This window comes from Moschus berezovskii, chromosome 23 (assembly GCF_049115385.1).
Source record: "Moschus berezovskii isolate FMDL1 chromosome 23, NW_MosBer_1.0, whole genome shotgun sequence".
NCBI lineage: Eukaryota > Metazoa > Chordata > Mammalia > Artiodactyla > Moschidae > Moschus > Moschus berezovskii.
This window is the reverse complement of record NC_142482.1, coordinates 20,418,882-20,431,894: the sequence shown is the minus strand read 5'-3', so window position 1 is coordinate 20,431,894 and position 13,013 is coordinate 20,418,882. Positions and strand designations below refer to the sequence as shown.

At 41.5% G+C, this 13,013-nt stretch overlaps 1 protein-coding gene across 1 annotated transcript in view; it reads left to right on the top strand.

Moving 5' to 3' along the window:
* Positions 1 to 13,013, top strand: part of NUDT3 (nudix hydrolase 3) — a 105,443-nt gene that overhangs the window by 42,487 nt on the left and 49,943 nt on the right. The window lies entirely within an intron of this gene.

Genomic DNA, 13,013 nt, shown 5'->3' with positions numbered 1-13,013 from the left:
ACCAGAACAAACAAAACTATCTGTGATAGTATAGTTCACAATAGTGACTGTCTTTGAGTCAGGGATATAGACAAGAAAGAGGCACATGGAACTTTCTAGGGAGATGGAAACATGCATCTTAGTAGGTGTGTGGGTTCACGTCTTGTATTAGTCAGAGTCATCATACTGTACCCTGATGATCTATACATTCCAGTGTGCGTGAATTATATGTCTTACAACAAAACACACAGTGTTAATAATCAGAATGACAGAAATAAACAAATTTGACTGTCTTATCAATTTAGTGGCATCATTTTACAGAAAATAAATCTTTCATGTGACTTTAAAGCAGTATTTTGATCGACCATATCTAGTGGGATCTATCCTTAGGCTAAGAAGAACTTAAATTGTACTTAGTAGTTTTATGGTTAATAATACTGTTAATTTGAAACTATTATAGGACAACTCAAATAGATAATCATCTTATTGTTTTCAGCATAAAGCACAAAAGCATAAAATACAAGAAGTTAAAAAGCTTGTGCTAAGTCACTTCAGTTGTGTCCGACTCTTTGCGACCCCATGAACTGGGGCCTACCAGGCTCCTCTGTCCGTGGAATTTCCCAGACAAGGATACTGAAGTGGGTTGCCATTTCCTCCTCCAGGGGATCTTCCTGACCCAGAAATTAAACCCATGTCTCTTAGGTCTCCTGCATTGGCAGGTGGGTTCTTTACCACTAGCACCACCTGGGAAACCCTTTAAAAAGCTTGCTGCTGCTGCTGCTGTCACTTCAGTCGTGTCCGACTCTGTATGACCCCATAGACGGAAGCCCACCAGGCTCCCCTATCCCTGGGATTCTCCAGGCAAGAACACTGGAGTGGGTTGCCATTGCCTTCTCCAATGTGTGAAAGTGAAAAGTGAAAGTGAAGTCGCTCAGTCGTGTCCGACCCTTAGCGACCCCACGGACTGCAGCCTACCAGGCTCCTCCATCCATGGGATTTTCTAGGCAAGAGTACTGGAGTGGCTTGCCATTAAAAAGCTTAGTAGGCTTTAATTTGGGGGCTTCAAAAATTTTTTTTTTTTTGGACTCCAAAATCTTTGCGGATGTTTACTGCAGCCATGAAATTAAAAGACGCTTGCACCTGGGAAGAAAAGCTATGACCAACCTAGGCAGCATATTAAAAAGCAGAGACATTACTTTGCCGACAAAAGTCCATCTAGTCAAAGGTGTGGTTTTTCCAGTAGTCATGTGTGGTTGTGAGAGCTGGACTATAAAGAAAGCTGAGCACCAAAGAATTGATGCTTTTGAACTGTGGTGCTGGAGAAGACTCCTGAGAGTCCCTTGGACTGCAAGGAGATCCAACCAGTCCATCCTAAAGGAAATCAGTCTTGAATAGTCATTGGAAGGACTGATGCTGAAGCTGAAATTCCAATATTTTGGCCACCTGATGCAAAGAACTGACTCATTGGAAAAGACCCTGATGCTGGGAAAGATTGAAGGCAGGAGCAGAAGGGGAAAACAGAGGATGAGATGGTTGGTTGGCATAACCAACTTGATGGACTTGAGTTTGGGTAATTTCAGGAGTTGGTGATGGACAGGGAAGCCTGAGGTGCTGCAGTCCATGGGTTCGCAAAGAGTGGGACATGTCTGAGCAACTGAACTGAGGCTTTAAATATGAAATGGAAATATTCATATGACCCGTAATTTATTTTTCTTTTCAATTATTATTCTTTTATTTTTTTCCTAATAATACATATTTCCTGTCTGTTATTGAAAAACCTGAGGAACAATGACAACACAGTGGCAGCCATTACTCAAATCGAGGTCTCTAAATATCATTTCCCACTAAAAGGAACCAAGGCTTCTTAGAGAAATAGCTGAATTCAAATCTGGAACAAGAAATACTTAACATGAAAAAAAAAAAAAAGAAATACTTAACATGAACCTGAGATATCTTACAATGACAAAAAGCAAGAAAACTAAGATTAAAGATTTATATCAAAAAGATATGAGATAAAATTTGTAAAATTTTTGGTAGAATCTCGGTGGTGGGTACATGAGTGGTTACCGTATAATTATTTGAACTGAGTTGTATGTTTAAAAACTTTTACAATGAAGTACTAAACACTGTTTTGCCCCTCCGACCATCGTGTTGGGGCTTCTCCTTTGCCCTTGGATGCCGCGTATCCTTTTTTGGGGGATCCAGCATTCTCCTGTCGATGGTTGTTCAGCAGCTAGTTGCGGATCTTGGTGTTCTCGCAGGAGAAGATGGGCGCCCTTCCTGCTCTGCCATCTTACATGTAAGGCCACTGTAGGGAGGGAACACAGCCCCACCCATCAGCAGAAAATTAGGTTAAAGATTTACTGAGCATGGCCTTGCCCACCAGAGCAGAACAAGACCCAGTTTTAGTCACAGCCCGTCTTTCCCACAGGGAGGCTGCCACAAGCCTCTGATCCTCATCCATCAGAGGGCAGAAAGAATGAAAGCCACAATCGCAGAAAACTAACCAAATTGATCACATAGATCACAGCCTCGTCTGACTCAATGAAACTATGAGCCATGCTGTGTAGGGCCACCCAAGATGGACCAGTTATGATGGAGAGTTTTGACAAAATGTGGTCCACCTGAGAAGGGAAGGGCAAACCACTTCATCATTCTTGCCTTAAAAACCCTATGAACAGTACGAAAAGGCAAATGGATATGACACTGAAAGATGAACTTCCCAGGTCAGTTGGTGCCCAATATGATACTGGAGAAGAGCAGAGCAATACCTCCAGAAGAAATGAAGAGGCTGAGTCAAAGTGGAAACAACGTCCAGTTGTAGGTATGTCTGGTGGTAAAAGTAAAGTCTGATGTTGTGAAAGACTGTATTGCATAGGAACCTGCAATGTTAGGTCCATGAATCAAGATAAATTTGGAAGTAGCCAAACAGGAGATGGCAAGAGTGAATATCAGCATTTTAGGAATCAGTGAACTAAAATGGATTGGAATGGGTGACTTTAACTCAGATGACCGTTGTATCTACTACTGTGGGCAAGAATTCCTTAGAAGAAATGGATTAGACCTCATAGTCAACAAAAGGGTCCAAAGTGCAGTACTTGGGTATAATCTCAAAAACAACAGAATGATCTCTCTTCGTTTCCAAGGCAAACCATTCAGTATTTTAAGTCATCCAAGTCTACGGCCCAACCACTAATGCCGAAGAAGCTGAAGTTGAATGGTTCTGTGAAGACCTACAAGACCTTCTTGAACTAACACCCAATAAAGATGTCCTCTTCATTAAAGGGGACTGGAATGCAAACGTAGTAAGTCAAGAGCTACCTGGAGTAACAGGCAAATTTGGCCTTGGGGTACGAAATGAAGGAGGTCAAAGGCTAACACATCTTGCCAAGAGAATGCAATGGTCATAGCAAACATCCTCTTCCAACAACACAAGGGAAGACTCTACACATGGACATCTCCAAATGGTCAGCACTGAAATCAGATTGATTACATTCTTTGCAGCCAAAGATGGAGAAGCGCCATACAGTCAGCAAAAACAAGACCAGGAGCTGACTGTGGCTCAGATCATGAACTCCTTAATGCCAAATTCAGACTTAAATTGAGGAAAGTAGGGAAAACCACTAGACCATTCAGATACGACCTAAATCAAATCCCTTAAAATTATACAGTGGAAGTGACAAATAGATTAGAGGATTTAGATCTGATAGAGTGCCTGAAGAACTATGGATGGAGGTTCATGACATTGCACAGGAGTCAGTGATCAAGACCATCCCCAAGAAAAAGAAATACAGAAAGGCAAAATGGGTGTCTGAGGAGGCCTTATAAATAGCTATGAAAAGAAGAGAAGCTAAAGACAAAGGTGAAAAGGAAAGATATACCCATTTGAATCCAGAGTTCCAAAGAATAGCAAGGAGAGATAAGAAAGCCTTCCTCAGTGATCAGTGCAAAGAAATAGAGGAAAACAATAGAATGGGAAAGACTAGAGATCTCTTCAAGAAAATTAGAGATACCAAGGGAACATTTCATGCAAAGATGGGCACAATAAAGGACAGAAACGGTATGGACCTAACAGAAGCAGAAGATATTAAAAAGAGGTGGCAAGAATATACAGAAGAACTGCACAAAAAAGATCTCCATGACCCAGATATCCACGATGGTGTGATCACTCACCTAGAGCCAGACATTTTGGAGTGCTAAGTGAAGTGGGCCTTAGGAAGCATCACTATGAACAAAGCTAGTAGAGGTGATAGAATTTCAGCTGAACTATTTCAACTCCTAAAAGATGATGCTGTGAAAGTGCAGCACTCAATATGCCAGCAAATCTGGAAAACTGAGCAGTGACTACAGGACTGGAAAAGGTCAGTTTTCATCCCAATCCCAAAGAAGGGCAATGCCAGAGAATGCTCAAACTACCGCACAGTTGTACACATCTTGCATGCTAGCAAAGTAATGCTCAAAATTCTCCAAGTCAGGCTTCAACAGTATGTGAACCAAGAACTTCCAGATGTTCAAGCTGGATTTAGAAAAGTCAAAGGAACCACAGATCAAACTACCAACATCCATTGGATCATAGAAAAAGCAAGAGAGTTCCAGAAAAACATCTGTTCATTGATGCTAAAGCCTTTGACTGTGTGGATCACAAGAAACTGTGGAACGTTCTTAAAGAGATGGGAATACCAGACCACCTTACCTGTCTCCTGAGAAACCTGTATGCAGGTCAAGAAGCAACAGTTAGAACCGGACATGGAACAATAAACTGGTTCCAAATTGGGAAAGGAGTATGTCAAGGCTATATATTGTTACCCAGCTTATTTAACTTATATGCAGAATACATCATGCAAAATGCTGGACTGGATGAAGCACAAGCTGGAATCAAGATTGCCGGGAGAAATATCAATAACCTCAGATATGCAGATGACACCACCCTTAAGGCAGAAAGTGAAGAAGAACTAAAGAGCCTCTTGATGAAAGTGAAAGAGGAGAGTGGAAAGTTGGCTTAAAGCTCAACATTCAGAAAACTAAGATCATGGCATCTGGTCCCATCACTTCATGACAAAAGATGGGGAGAAAATGGAAACAGTGGCTGACTGTATTTTTGGGGGCTCCAAAATCACTGCAGATGGTGACTGTGGCCATGAAATTAAAAGACACTTGCTCCTTGGAATAAAATCTATGACCAACCTAGACAGCATATTAAAAAGCAGAGACATTACTTTGCTGACAAAGGTCCCTCTAATCAAAGCTATGGTTTTTCTAGTAGTCGTGTATGGATGTGAGAGTTGGACTATAAAGAAAGCTGAGCACTGAAGAATTGATGCTTTTGAACTGTGGTGTTGGAGAAGACTCTTGAAGTCCCTTGGACTGCAAGGAGATCCAACCAGTCCATCCTAAAGGAAATCAGTCCTGAATATTCATTGGAAGGACTGATGCCAAAGCTGAAGCTCCAGTACTTTGGCCACCTGCTGCAAAGAGCCGACTCATCAGACGAGACCTGACTCATTAGAAAAGACCCTGATGCTGGGAAAGATTGAATGCAAGAGAAGGGGACAACAGAGGATGAAATGGTTGGATGGCATCACTGACTCAACGACATGAGTTTGAGCAAACTCTGGGAGATGGTGAAGGATGGGGGAGCCTGGCATGCTGCAGTCTCTTGGGTCACAAAGAATGGGACACGACTGAACAACTTAACAACAACAGTGATGAAGTGGTGGAGATAAAAGGGGACAGGCACCAAACACATGAATTGAAAAAAGTCTAGTTAATGATGCAACAATAATAGTGTTTGGGATTTTTTGGGGACAGTATCTTGTCATTCTGAAAATTAGTAAATGAGAAAAAAAATCAAGCATTTATTTTGCCTTTCCTATATTTACCTGTAATGAAGCAGTTGATAAAGTATCTTATTTGTAGAATCAGCTAATCATTATATACAGAAGGGGCAGTACAATTAGAAAATTTCCAGTTGCATTCCCTAAAGAGATCACAGATACAGATGACTGTCATTAATAGATGCTAACACCATTAAATGAAAGGCTGGTGTGAGCTCTATAATGGACAAATCATGTGACAACACTTTTAAAACCACAGTTTCATCCTCTCATCACTAAAAGTAATGTCACATCTTCTGTAGCTCACAATATAGGAAATATTTAGCACTTCAGCAAAGTTTCCTTGCCAAAGTACCAAATCTAAAACTGACCAAGCTTCAAAATCTAATGACCTGGGGCAGGACCTATGGGGTCTAGAGGATCAGGTTGAAGGTTACCACAAGGGATGGCACTGGCAAGTGTTGAAATGTGGGAAATAGTACAGAATGAATGATCTGTTTACTTCAACAAATAAATGGCTTGAAAACAAAGGGCCAGGAGAGGGGACTGCTTCAGTTCAGTTCAGTTGAGTTCAGTCGCTCAGTCGTGTCCAGCTCTTTGCAACCCCGTGAACCGCAGCACACCAGGACTCCTTGTCCATCACCAATTGCTGGAGTCTACCCAAACCCATGTCCATTGAGTCGGTGATGCCATCCAGCCATCTCATCCTCTGTCATCCCCTTCTCCTGCCCTCAATCTTTCCCAGCATCAGGGTCTTTTCAAATGAGTCAGCTCTTCGCATCAGCTGGCCAAAGTATTGGAGGTTCAGCTTCAACATCAGTCCTTCCAAGGACTGATCTCCTTTAGGATGGACTGGTTGGATCTCCTTGCAGTCCAAGGGACTCTCAAGAGTCTTCTCCAACACCACAGTTCAAAAGCATCAATTCTTCAGTGCTCAGCTTTCTTTATAGTCCAACTCTCACATCCATACATGACTACTGGAAAAACCATAGCCTTGACTAGACGGACCTTTGCTGGCAAAGTATTGTCTCTGATTTTTCAAATGCTGTCTAGGTTGGTCATACCTTTCCTTCCAAGGAGTAAGCATCTTTTAATTCCATGGCTGGACTGCTTTAGACTAAGGCTTAAGTCATATCAACCAAATGCAGTGTGTGAAACTGGTTTGGATCTTCATTTAAATAAACCAGTTATAAAATAGCATTTTTTAAGCAATTGGAAATAGTTGAATATGACCTGTTCATTAGATGATTATAATAAATTGTTAATTTTGCTGGGTGTAATAGTGATGTTGTGGTATATTTTTTTAAAGCCCTACATCCTCCATACTTGGTATTTACCATCGTGACCTGGAAACTCTCCTAGCCTTTCCATCAATTCTCAAGCTTTTTTTTTTTTTTTTAATCTCAGAATCCTTTTACACTCTTAAACATTACTGAAGATCCCCCAAAAACCTTTGTTTGTGTAAATTTTATCATCAGTATTTATTGCTTCCCGGGTGGCGGCTCAGAGTGAAGAATCCACCTGCCAGTGCAGGAGACGCAGATTCTGTCCCTGGGTCAGGAAGATCCCTTGGAGAAGGAAATGGAAACCCACTTCATTATTCTTGCCTGGAAAGTCCCATGGACAGAGTAGCCTTATGGGCACAGTCCATGGGGTTGCAAAGAGTTGGAACATGATTGAGTGACTGTGCACACAAACAGTGAATACTTGGAGGTTCATTGTATTTTTTCTCTACTTTTGTGTATGTTTGGAATTTTCTAAAATAAGTTTTTAAAAATACCACGTGGTCATTAAAAAAAGGAGGCTCTTTGGTATGTAGTGATGAAATGATCTCCATGGTTTATGTGAAAAAAGGTGGAACTGTGGTGATGAGTTACTCTTTGTGTTAATAAAGAGGGAAGAAAATATTCAAGAAAGTTTCATTAAGAAGCATTTAGGAGACAGAGGTAGGAGAGAAGGCTGGAGATGAAAGAGGAGACTTGCTTTTCAACTGTCTGTTCTCTTGTACTTTTTTTTTTAGCTTGTGCAATGTGTATTGTTGAAAAAAAGTGGAATTGAAAACTACAGTTTTAGACACACAACTGTGTACATTTAGAATAATAGAATGTTAATGCTGGAAGGGGTTTGGGAATTAATTGGACTACCTCATTTTAAAACTGAGAAGGATGAAGTATAGGTTTTTTTCCTCCAGTTGTGTGGCTGATAGGCATAAGGCATACCTGTGATCCGTGTCTCGTTACTGTCCTCTGAAAAGTAGACAGCATATAACTGTGTTTTAAATGTCAACTTTTTATATTAGTTGGAAATTTGATTAATATGTTGATGCTACTTTGGGGACATAATACCTTCTTTTTTAACACTGTATTCATATAGTCCTGAGACTGTGTGTGGGAAAATAATGTAGCTTATGGATGTCAGGAATGCTTTTCCTGTGGCTTTATTTATTTTTAATGAACTCAAGAAACTCAAGCATTCTAAATATTTCATTCACTCCTTTTGGCTGTCAGAAATTTCCTTGGGAATAATGCTTGGCATTCTTCTTGTCCAGTTATAAAAGTCTGAAATGCTTGTTCTAAAATATTCAAGCTATACACAAGGTTTTAATGTGAAATGCCTCCTCCTCCTCAGTGTCGCCAAGTGTACTGTACAGAGGCAGCCATTGTTTCTCGGGTGCATGCTTTCAAATCAGCGTTTAAGTTGCGGTTTTAGAAGTTCCCATAGTATATAGAAAGTGTAGGAAGCTTAACTTTTTCTGTAATATCTCAGACTGTTTCTCCCTTTCCTACCTGCTCCTCTTCTGTATTTCTCTTTCTTGAAAAATGAGTATCGATTTCCACCTACTGACCTCAGTTAGAAGTCACAGCTTCTGCATCCCTTTTCAGTTCAGTTCAGTTCAGTTCAGTCGCTCAGTCGTGTCCGACTCTCCGCGACCCCATGAATCACAGCACGCCAGGCCTCCCTGTCCATCACCAACTCCCGGAGTACACTCAAACTCATGTCCACAGAGTCGGTGATGCCATCCAGCCATCTCATTCTCCGTCGTCCCCTTCTCCTCCCGCCCCCAACCTTTCCCAGCATCAGAGTCTTTTCCAGTGAGTCAACTCGTCTCATGAGGTGGCCAAAGTATTGGAGTTTCAGCTTTAGCATCAGTCCCTCCAATGAACATCCAGGATTGATCTCCTTTAGAATGGACTGGTTGGATCTCCTTGCAGTATAAGGGACTCTCAAGAGTCTTCTCCAACACCACAGTTCAAAAGCATCGATTCTTCGGCGATCAGCTTTCTTCACAGTCCAACTCTCACATCCATACATGACCACGGGAAAAACCATTGCCTTGACTAGACGGCATCCCTTTTACAGCACCCTAATTTCTGGTTAGCTACCAGTTGTCATAGCTATCTCCTAAATATGACTTGTATCAGACTCTTCTCCCGGGACCTTGGTTACGACCTTGTTTACGTCCAGCTCTGTTACCCTCTCTAACCGAACCTACCCCACCCCCCACCCAGCATTCACTCAGCTTCCAGATTCAAGCTTCTGAATTGCCATCTCCCTCCTCAAAAACCAAGAAGGATTCCCAGGTGCACTCAGTTATCCTCTCTTTGATGTGCTTCCTGTATTACCTTTTTATACTAGTCTCAGTTAGTTTATCAGCTTCCTCTGTTGCCCTCTTTGTCCTTCCCATCTTGCACCCTTCACCATATTAAACTGCTTGAATTTCTCAGCATTCTCTGGCTATAATACACTGCTTCCTGCATGTGTGGCTGTGTGACTGCAGTGCCCCTTGCCTGGAACCCTCTCCTTTCTGGGCTCAGTAAATTTCTCCTCTCGGTTCAACTCAAATGTTCCCTCTTGAGAAGTATTCTGGGATCCTCTCAGAATCTTCTTTCCCCCATAATAGTCCTTAGCAACATGATGCTATGGCTGCTTGGGCCCTTTGTTAGATCAAGGGTTGGCAAACTTTTTCCACAAAGGACTAGATAGTAAATATTTTTGGCTTTGTGGGTCATGTGATCTCTATAAGGACTACTCAGTCATCTGGCGATCAGAGTCAAGCATATACACTGATTTGAATCCTGGCTCAGTGCTCACCCTTTCTGTACCCCTCACCACATCACATCATCTAAGGCTTGGTTTCCTCATCGCTATAATGGTAAAAATTACATAATGCCTGACTTGTATGATGGTTTGAAAATTAGAGATAGTATATGAAAAGTAGAATGTAAAGTGGCAGCAGCAGCACACAATGAGCACTGAATCAATACTACCGTCTGTTGTTTTTATTTATTCCCCCTGGTGTTAGTCTCCCTTCGACTTCCACAGCTTTTTCAGTATTTCTAAGAGTTATGGGGAGGAGTTAAGGTTTACAGGAACAACTCAATCATTCCGGTAGGTTATGGTCATACAGTGTGATCAGCAACTTTAAGTCTTCTTTATATAACCTGCAAATACAACCAAGTTAACTGCGTTTCTTTAGTCATCTTTTTCAAAATGAAAAAAAGTCATTGAATACCAGGTAATATACAGTGCAGTGTGTTAACATTTGGACATTCATTTGGAAGGGCAGGGCAGGACACTCAATCACTTAGAACTCTAGCAGTATAGTCCATACCTGGGACACATACTAAGGAGTGATATCTGTTCTTAAAATACATTGTTGCTACCGAAGTAAAAATTGCAGAATATCTGTTTATAGCACAGTCCTTGTACTTGGCAGGGAATTTCTTCGTTTGTTAAATAAGCAACCTGGTTAGCTAGAAAATGAAGGGATTTTGTAAATTGACTGTTTTTGTTTATTTGTTCTTCCTTTTTAGCAAGGAAAAAAATATGAGCTAAGGGTAAATGACTTTAAAACTCAAGGAACTGAAACTACTAGTGCTTAGCCTTGTGGTAATTTGTTGACTTAATTTGAACAAGTTATTTCACCTCATACTCCACTTTACTCATCTTTTAAACATTTTATAGGGTCCTCGTGTCCAAGAACTTCTGTAGCTGTTCTTTAAAACATTCTGTAAAAAATAGTAAATTTATCTGGAATCCAAGTGCAGATAACATTCCTTGTTCAGTTCAGTTCAGGCGCTCAGTCGTGTCCGGCACTTTGTGACCCCATGAACCACAGCACACCAGGCCTTCCTGTCCATCACCAACTCCTGGAGTTCACCCAAAACCATGTCCAGTTGAGTCAGTGATGCCATCCAACCATCTCATCCTCTGTTGTCCCCTTCTCCTGCCCTCAATCTTTGCAAGCATCAGGGTCTTTTCCAATGAGTCAGCTCGTCACATCAGGTGGCCAAAGTATTGGAGTTTCAGCTTTAGCATCAGTCCTTCCAATGAATGTTCAGGACTGATTTCCTTTAGGATGGACTGGTTGGATCTCCTTGCAGTCCAAGGGACTCTCAAGAGTCTTCTCCAGCACCACAGTTCAAAAGCATCAATTCTTCGGATCTCAGCTTTCCTTATAGTCCAACTCTCACATCCATACATGACCAGTGGAAAAACCATAGCCTTGACTAGACGGACCTTTGTCTGCAAAGTAATGTCTCTGCTTTTCAATATGCTGTTTAGGTTGGTCATAACTTTCCTTCCAGAGAGCAAGCGTCTTTTAATTTCATGGCTGCAGTCAACATCTGCAGTGATTTTGGAGCCCAGAAAAATAAAATCAGCCACTGTTTCCACTGTTTCTCCATCTATTTGCCATGAAGTGATGGGACTGGATGCCATGGTCTTACTTTCTGAATGTTGAGCTTTAACCCAACCTTTTCACTCTTCTCTTTCACCTTCATCAAGAGGCTCTTTAGTTCTTCACTGTCTGCCATAAGGGTGGTGGTATTGGCATATCTGAGGTTATTGATACTTCTCCCAGCGGTCTTGATTCCAGCCTGTGCTTCCTTCAGCTCAGCATTTCTCACGATGTACATTCACCATTATGTTGATCTTATTTTTATGAAGGGACATGTGAATGGTTAGAATGGGCTTGACTGTAAAAGCAGTTTGCAGGGCGTGTCACAGATTTGATAGGGTGCAGACCTTGTGCCATCTGGGCGACCAGCAGAACTGTCTGGTGGTAATGACATTGTTGAGGGGCTGTCAGATGCCAGGGACATCACGTTGTTGGAAATTATGTAAAGTTCATTATTGCCTGCAGTTTTCTGGAAATTAGTAATATGTCTAAAATGTATAGTTTGCCAGTCAGGATTTTCCATGTTGTAGATTATCACCATAGATAATTGATTTTAAGAAAATTATTTCCAGGGAATTCTCTGGCAGTCCAGTAATGGTTAGGATTCCGCTTTCACGGAGCATATAGAGTGCTTTTCCATTGTTGAAGACCCGGGTTTTATTCCTGATTGGGGAACTATAATCCCACAAACCCTGCAGTGTGGCCAAAATAAAAGAAAAAAAAGTTTCCAGAACTTTAACATGGAATAGGATTTAGAAAAGGCAGAGGAACCAGAGATCAAATTGCGAATATCTGCTGTATCATTGAAAAAACATGAGAGTTCCAAAAAAAATCTACTTCTGCTTTATTGATTATGCCAAAACCTTTGACTGTGTGGATCACAACAAACTATGGAAAACTCTTAGAGAGATGGGAATACCAGATCACCTTACCTGCATCCTGAGAAATATGTATGTAGGTCAAAAAGCAACAGTTAGAACTGGACTGGATATGGAGTAACAGACTGGTTCCAATTTGGAAAAGGAGTACATCAAGACTGTATATTGTCACCCTGCTTATTTAACTTATATACAGAGTACATTACTCTTGCCTGGAAAATCCCATGGGCGGAGGAGCCTGGTAGGCTGCAGTCCATGGGGTTGCTAAGAGTCGGACACGACTGAGCAACTTCACTTTCACTTTTCATTTTCATGCATTGGAGAAGGAAATGGCAACCCACTCCAGTGTTCTTGCCTGGAGAATCCCAGGGACGGTGGAGCCTGGTGGGCTGCCATCTGTGGGGTCGCACAGAGTCGGATATCACTGAAGCGACTTAGCAGCAGCAGCAACAGACTATTATGCAAAATGCCAGGCTGGATGAAGCAGAAGCTGGAATCAAGATCGCTGGGAGAAATATCAATAACCTTGGATATGCAGATGACACCACCTTTATGGCAGAAAGCGAAGAAGAACTAAAGAGCCTCTTGAAAGTGAAAGAGGAAAGTGAAAAAGTTAACTTAAAACTCAGCATTCAGAAAAGT